The 7,500-nt window shown below is 32.1% G+C and overlaps 1 long non-coding RNA gene across 1 annotated transcript in view; it reads left to right on the top strand.

Moving 5' to 3' along the window:
* Positions 1–600: 600 nt before the first annotated feature.
* LOC128248532 (uncharacterized) overlaps positions 601–7,500 on the top strand; it is a 28,607-nt gene continuing 21,707 nt past the window's right edge. The window contains exons 1-2 of the long non-coding RNA XR_008264707.2: positions 601–781; positions 5,600–5,636. This is a non-coding gene — a long non-coding RNA (uncharacterized LOC128248532). The remainder of the gene's footprint in view (positions 782–5,599; positions 5,637–7,500) is intronic.

The raw sequence follows: 7,500 nt of genomic DNA, 5'->3' as shown, positions 1-7,500 counted from the left end.
AAAAACGTGTATAAATGTATATATATATATATATATATATATATATATATATATATATATATATATTGTGAGTGAGAGTATGTGTGTATGTGTAATATGTATCATATGATATATGTAAATGAATATGTATATATATATATATATATACACACACACACATTTATGTATATACATATATATGCATTTACACACACACACACACATATATATATATGTATGAATGTGTTTGTATCATATATGTATCTATATATATATGCATATATATACACATACATATCGCTAAATGTGTACGTTTCACACACACGCACCCACACACGTATATATATACAAATATGCATGTAGCATATCATATGTGTATATATATATATATATATATATATATATATATATATATATGATATGTATGATGTATGTATGTGTGTGTATGTGTGTATACATAGATACAGGCTTAGAAATATAGATATACATACGCACACAGACGTGTACGCATAGATACGTAAATATCTGCATATATACATATTAATTAACGTTACATATTAATGAATAACAAAGAAATACAATCAATTTAATTTTTTTTTTTAATCTGAGGGTTTGCATTGTTTCTTTCTTTGTTAAATTTCTTAATTCAAATTAAAATTTCTAAACAAATATATTTTGGTTCGAAGCCGAATTTCTAATGACGTACGTCAATCTTTGAGTTCTATAACCAGAATCTTATCACAGTGCCAACCAACTATCACCGAATCACGGGAACCTGACAAACATCACCGGTTTTCCCTGGGTAATTATTATTATTATTATTATTATTATTATTATTATTATTATTATTATTATTATTATTATTATTATTATTATTATTATCGTTCTTATTTTAGTTGTTGTTGTTGTTGTTGTTACTGTTGTTGTTGTTGTGTAGAAATTTTACTTCTCGCTGACGTCGTTGCTGTCGATTTTCATCTGTACTGTATAATAGGAGAGCAGTTATGATTAAAATGATGATGATGATGATGATGACCATCATCATCATCATCATCATCACCATCATCATCATCTTTGTTATCATTATTAAGGTTGCAAGTTAGCAGAATCCTTAGTGGCATTCGACCGTCTTTACATTCTGAGTTCAAATCCCGCCGAGGTCGACTTTGACTTTTATCCTTTCAGGGTCGATAAAATAAGTACTAATTGATCACAGGGTTTGATGTAATCGAGAGAATACCTCCCCACTAAAATTGGGCTTATTATTATTATTATTATTATTATTATTATTATTATTATTATTATTGTTATTATTATTATTATTATTATTAGTATTATTATTATCATCATCCTCCTCATCATCCTCATCGTAAATATCTTATTCTCACCACCAACACTTTCAGCAGCGGCATTTAGATCACCGTGATCATCGCCATGAATGTCTTCGTTAAAAAGTATCAGTGAGAAGAACAATCGCAATCACACAAACAAGGAATTGCAGAAATTATTTCTCTCTAGAAAATAAAACAACAAAATCCATCCATCCTCCTCCACAATAGCTCTAACTATAACAATTATTACGACTACTACTTCTCCAGATATTTGAACAAGAAATACCACTTAACAATAGGAATAGCAGCAAAAATGATATCAATAATTAAAAGAATAGAAATTCTTAAAACCGAAAACATTTGTAAAGAAAGAAAAATCCTCAAATACAAAACAAGAGAAGCGAAAGCATACGCCATTAACTGTTTTATATAAAATTCCTTATTTAAAGTTAAAGTAAAGCGTGCCTCCAGCCTTCCTTCAAATTAAAAAGATGCCGAATAGATATGGCGTTGATTGGAGATAAACCTTTGATAATCACTTTAATTCTTCCAACTTCCAAGCTGTTTTCAAATATATTTAAATATTGACAGAAAGTATAACTGGAAAATATATGCAAGCTTCTCAAGGCGGGACTATTTGAGTTGTGCCTGTCATTTGCGATAAACGCCATTACACTTCACACAAGCTGCTTGCCAAACTTTGCTGGCTTTTTTTTTTCTCTTTCTTGTTTTTGTTCCCTGACCAATATGCTTTGACGTGTTTTTAAAATGAATTAATTTAAATGTTTTCCTTTATTTAATTGTTTTCTTTATTCAATAATGAATGACAATTGCTTTTATTTTGCCTGTGTCTTCTCTCTTTCATGTGTGTACGTATGTGTGAATATGTGTTACGTTGTATGAGCAAATATGTACATATATTTACTAGCAAGAGTGTGTGAGTGTGTATCTATGCATGTTTGTATGTATTTATGTATGTATTTGTAAACATACACATACAGACAGATACATACACACACAAGTATATATATATGTATATATATATACACACATATCTATATACATATCTATATACATATATATATACACACACACGCAAATATATATATATATATATATATATATCTACTCACATACAAACACAATATATATATATATATATATATATATATATATATATATATATATATATATATATATATATATATATACTTACACGTGTATGCGCGCATATACATACACGTACGTATATGTGAATTTTCTCTTCCCCTCCTCTCTCTCTTTCTGTTTGTATGTGTGTGTGTGTGTGTGTTGCAATTTCTTATATATGCGTTGATAACCATTCTGCTTCGGCTAACGTTAGAAAAATATTTTTGTCAGTTGCATCCCTCTGATAACCCCTCCCCATCTCAAGAATTATTCTGATAGCGAATGCAATGCCAACATTAGATACATAACAAAAATCTTCTTTCTCCAAGACTCGTTGAATGCGTTGGAAACATAACGACAAATTCTCCCTTCCCCATCTCACAGAAACATACACACACACGTACACACAAACACGCGCACACATTCACATTTGTGAAAAGGGGGGGGGGGCGTCCTTATCGTAGTACTGCGAGGCCCCATCGGCCGATTACATAAATAACATTATGTACCACCAATTTCCCCATGAATATGTACAAACTTTTTAACAAGTGGCACCTAAATTTTTAATCAATACCAAAAAGAGCGCACAAATAAACGCTGCTGCTGCTGTTGATGATGATGATGATGATGATGATGACGATGCTGATGACGAGGATGATGGTGGTGGTGATGATGATGATGATGATGATGATGATGATGATGATGATGATGATGAAAATAAAATCAGAAAAACTCGATTCTTTTCTGTACAACTTCTGAATTGCTCTCGCCATGCATATTCATATACGATATCTCTAAAAGAAACCTGTTTATGCCTTGGACTGCGAGATATCTCTGTTTACAAAACGGTGAACTCTTGCAATGTTTTCCATCTTGTACTTTGTCAATAATAAAACTATATTTTTGTTGGCGTTGTCGTCATTGTTATTGTTGTAAATGTTGCTGTTGTTGTTGTTATAGAAGTGAAGAAAAAAAATATCAATAAAGAAATGTATCTAAAAATAAAAAAAAAATAAAGAACGAATTAGACAAAAGAGATTTTAGAGAAGACATAGAAACAAATAGTATTTTTACTTTGAAGAATTCCTCATTTCTACTTGATTGGGTTTAGGTTACATTCTGTCTTGTTAGATTATTTTCTGTCGGAGTCTGGAGAAAGAGAGATAGAGAGATAGTTAGATAGACAGAGAGACAAAGAAGAAGAGGGAGAGAGAAAGAGAGAAAAGAAGGCTTGTGTTGTGCAGATATTGTTTTCTTTCTGGTTGATAAATTACATTGAGAAATGACGACCATATGTTTCAAGTTTGGTAAGGAGAAAAGAAGGCGGTAGAGGGGGAAGAACTGGACTGGATTGCTAGAATGCAAGGTGGAGATAGCATAGGGGACTGGTTTGGTTGAAATGGGAGCCGTTTATGAAGGGAAAGAAAGAAAAGGGTGTTGCGAAAGAAAAGGGAGGAAAATTTTGTCTTGACATTCATGAATAGGAAACAGGAACAGACTTGTGTAGTGATAATTGTAGCAATATTAATAATATTTCTGTAACTGCTGGGCGGTAGAATGGTCGACGGTGATTCGCTTATCCCTTGGTCTACGTTATGAGTTCGAGTTCAAAACATCCCAAATCTGGCTTTATCGTACCATTTTCCAGGGGGTGATAAAATCAGTCCGAATCATGTACCTCGATTCCATACATTCGTTTATATTACTCCACCTACCCCGAAAATATGTGGCCAGCATCTTCATCATGTGTAGGCATGGCAGTATAGTAGCACAACAAGCATTAGTTTTCTGTGTTCAAATTCTACCGAATTCGGATCTACTTCCATATATATATATATATATATATATATATATATATATATATATATATATATATATATATATATATGAATGTGAAAATCTTTGGCCGGGCTCAAGGGTCATACAAGGGCCACATATTGCATCATCAACTATTCATTTCAATGATTCTTTCTAGCAATGGCTTTGCTCGTATACGAGAAAGCTTTCTATCTATCTATCTATCTATCTATCTATCTATCTATCTATCTATCTATCTATCTGTCTGTCTGTCTGTCTGTCTGTCTGTCTGTCTGTCTGTCTGTCTGTCTATCTATCTATCTATCTATTTTAAAAAGAACGTAGAAATATTTCAACTGAATTTATGCAGCCACCGCGATCATAATACAAGTTACCTTTAACTTCTACAAGTACAAGAGGCGCTTAAAGTGGTGGCCATTTGCTTCCTTACACTTAATACTATGTCAAACCGCTATTTTGACAACGTCGGCATAATTGTCCAGAGATTGCTGCACATAGCGTTTCTTCTCGTAGCCGGTTTTGTGCGATACATGACAACCTTTAGGGTACCCCATAAGTAATCATATGTATACGGTGCAGCTGAGTTTTCAGCCCGTTCTTTTAATTTCACGTCAGCTCTTTATTTTAGCTCAAAAAACTTTTTATCAGTTCTCTTTTTCTCACACTTCCTTCCATATGTATCCCACATGGGTTTTATCTACATGTATTTTCATTTATATTTCTATATATATATTTATATTTTATAAATATTTATAAATATTCATGTGTCGATATGTATTAATATATGTATACGCATTTTAAGTCGAATTTATAACTGTATGAGTATAATTTCCTAATTTGAGTTTATATCTTAATTCTTATCTTTTGTCTTGGGTTCGACCCGAGCATTTCTTAAGCTGTTCTATATTTTTCGTAAGAAGGAACAATAATATTATATATATACATATGAGTATGTACATATTTATGTATGTATACATACACACACACACACACACACACACATATATATATATATATATGTATATATGGAGAGAAAGAGAGTGAGTGAGAGAGCTAGAGACGGTGAGAGATAAATGCAATAGTTTTGTCATTTTTGTAATTATCGTTCGGACGTTTGGCTTTTAATTAGTTTGTTTTTGTCAAAAATATGTCCTTTGCATTCCAACTTCTCTCAGAAAGAAGGAATTCTATCAATTTACAGCACATCTTCTTTCACTTCATCCATACTTACTTCTATAACCATCTGTACATTCCAAAATATTCAAAGAATGAAAAATGTGGGCGAAAGTTTTTGTAATCTTTATTTTTATATTTCTTTCTAGCTTTTCACAAATATGCAAAATAACCAGCTGACCGCACGTAAGTTTTAATTTAATAAAAACACAATGATTATAACGAGAAAAGGAATTTAAAATGCAGTGAAAATATACCTTAACTAACATGAAAGAAAAGAAAGCAAAAATGATTAAAAAAACAAGTTAGATAATGAAATAAAAAAGCACAAAGAATCGTAACAAAAGGAAGACACAAGAAAAGTATTTGAAGACATTTGTTTGGTTTTATTTTATTTTTGTTTGAAATCGCTGCCGATTAGTAAAGTAGAACAAAGGGATTCTGTATATTAGAGGTGTTTGGCGGAAAAAGTGAGAGGTTGTGAAACTGGATTTGAATGAAACGCATTAGGTGAATGTAGTTTTGTAAAAATAAACAAATAAAAAAATTCAATAAATAAATAAATAAATAAAATTGTCGGCCTTTAGCACAATGGAAAGAGAAAATTCCCAGTTGGTATTGTTCTCAAAGCCATCTGTCTTTTAAAAAGAAAATTGCTCAGAAAAGAAAAGAAGAAAAAGTAGAGACAGAATCAGAAGAAAGAGTATTCTTTATTGAGCAACAGTTTATTATTATTATTATTATTATTATTATTATTATTATTATTATTATTATTTCCATCATCAGTGGGAAAAGACAAACGAAGGCGATGGTGGGGAAGAGAGAGAGGACAGAGTCGATTATTTCTTTGACTTGGCCGGAAGTCACATTCTACAAAAAGCCACGAACAAGCTCAATAGAGGGGCTTTTTCAGTCTTTTATTAAATATATAGAAAAAAAATAAAACAAAACAATAACGAGTTCACAATAAATAAGAATACACCCACCCACTTACCCACACACGTGTATATACATACATACATACATATATACATATATACATACACATATATATGTGTGTGTGTGTGTGTGTGTACGAAAAAAGTCGTTTGGTTACCAAGGATAGTGAAGGTGACAGGTAAAGCAAAGTAATACAGGTGAGAGTGAGAGCGAGAGAGAGAGAGAGAGAGATAGAGATAGAGAGAGAGAGAGAGAGAGAGAGAGAGAGAGAGAGAGAGAGAGAGAGAGAGAGAGAGAGAGAGAGAGATTTGAAGCCAGACTAGTACAGGTATTAGGTGAGAATTTTATCGGCCAGATTTGACCTGTAACGAACGGCCAGCTCGTTGTGTGACTGAGACAAACTCCAAAATTAGGCATTACACACACGGCCCATTTATTTCTAGTTTTTTTCTTGTCTTTGTTTTCTATTTCTTACGTTTCCTCTCTTCTTCATTCCTGAGGGAATATTATTCTTATCACAAAACACAAAATGCTGTTCTTTTGCCTTTTATTGTATTTTGACTTTTATTTATTTATTTTATTTATCTATGTATTTTATGCATTTCTTCTTCTTCTTCTTCTTCCGTTCTTGCTGTTGTTGTTGTTGTTGTTGCTATTGTTGTTGAAGTGGGGGAATTTGTAAATTTAAGCACCTGGCAGGTGTTAACCTTTAGAAGTCAACTATCTAATGAGTGAGTACCTCAGTGTGTGTGTATATATATATATATATATATATATATATATCAGTATTTGTAAATGCAGTTATAGTAATATAGAGGTGTGTGTGTGTGTGTGTGTGTGTGTGTGTGTGTGCGTGTGCATGTCTATCAATTAGTAGGGGGTGTGTACTTTGCTGCAGATTACAAGAAAGTTATTTGATATTCAAATTAGAGTTTAATTATGCGGAAGCAATTGTTAACTATTTTTAATTATTCTAACTATAACTGCCACGAGACTACCATAATACCTTTATTTTACTGTTCAACCGTGACGAAATGGCACCCAACCTCGCCTATTGATAACTGCCTTGTGTCTTTGAATGAAAGCAGCAACAAACCTGACCCTCAAACCA

The sequence above is a fragment of the Octopus bimaculoides genome, chromosome 8 (assembly GCF_046866305.1).
Source record: "Octopus bimaculoides isolate indiv1 chromosome 8, ASM4686630v1, whole genome shotgun sequence".
NCBI lineage: Eukaryota > Metazoa > Mollusca > Cephalopoda > Octopoda > Octopodidae > Octopus > Octopus bimaculoides.
This window is presented reverse-complemented; position numbering and strand designations above follow the sequence as displayed.